The sequence below is a fragment of the Emiliania huxleyi genome (genome assembly GCF_000372725.1).
Source record: "Emiliania huxleyi CCMP1516 unplaced genomic scaffold EMIHUscaffold_590, whole genome shotgun sequence".
Lineage (NCBI taxonomy): Eukaryota > Haptophyta > Isochrysidales > Noelaerhabdaceae > Emiliania > Emiliania huxleyi.
This window is the reverse complement of record NW_005197575.1, coordinates 8,072-8,737: the sequence shown is the minus strand read 5'-3', so window position 1 is coordinate 8,737 and position 666 is coordinate 8,072.

Below are 666 nucleotides of genomic sequence, written 5' to 3'. Positions count from 1 at the left end.
TGCCGCGGCTGCTGCCGCTCCACCTGATGCGCTTCGACTACTCGAGGGAGCGGTGAGTTGGTTAGCTGGAGAGGCGAAGACACAGTCTGGCTGGCTTCGGGTACCGAGGGGTAGGGGAGGCTGGGTTCGGGTACCGAGGGGTAGGGGAGGGTGGGTTCGGGTACCGTAGGGGTAGGGGAGGGTGGGTTCGGGTACCGTAGGAGTAGGGGAGGCGAACTCTGGCCAGTGGCCGGACAGCAGGGCGGTATGGGTGGGAGACCAGCGAGGCGGAGAGACGGCCGCATTGGAGCGACACACGGGCCACACAGGCTAGACGCTCCGCGGTGGGGAGGAGTTCGCGTCGAGGTGGTGGACGGGGGATACCCCCTTGGGGGGGGCACGTCCTGCTCTGTCGACGGGTTCATTGATCAATCCATAGGCTCCTCAAGCGCTCCGACGCCGCCGCCGTCTCGACCGCGCTCGACCTCTCGTTCGCGGCGCATAGCGAGACGGCGCCGCCGCCGCTCGCCTCGCCCAAAGCCGTCTCCCGAAGCCATGCCGCCGCCGCTGCCGCCGCCGCCGCCGACGGCCACCGAGCCTAGACGCGGAAGATCTCCCCCTATCTCCCCGTATCTCCCCCTATCTCGGGCCAAGACGCGGAAGACGGGCTCCTCTCCTGTTTCCAAC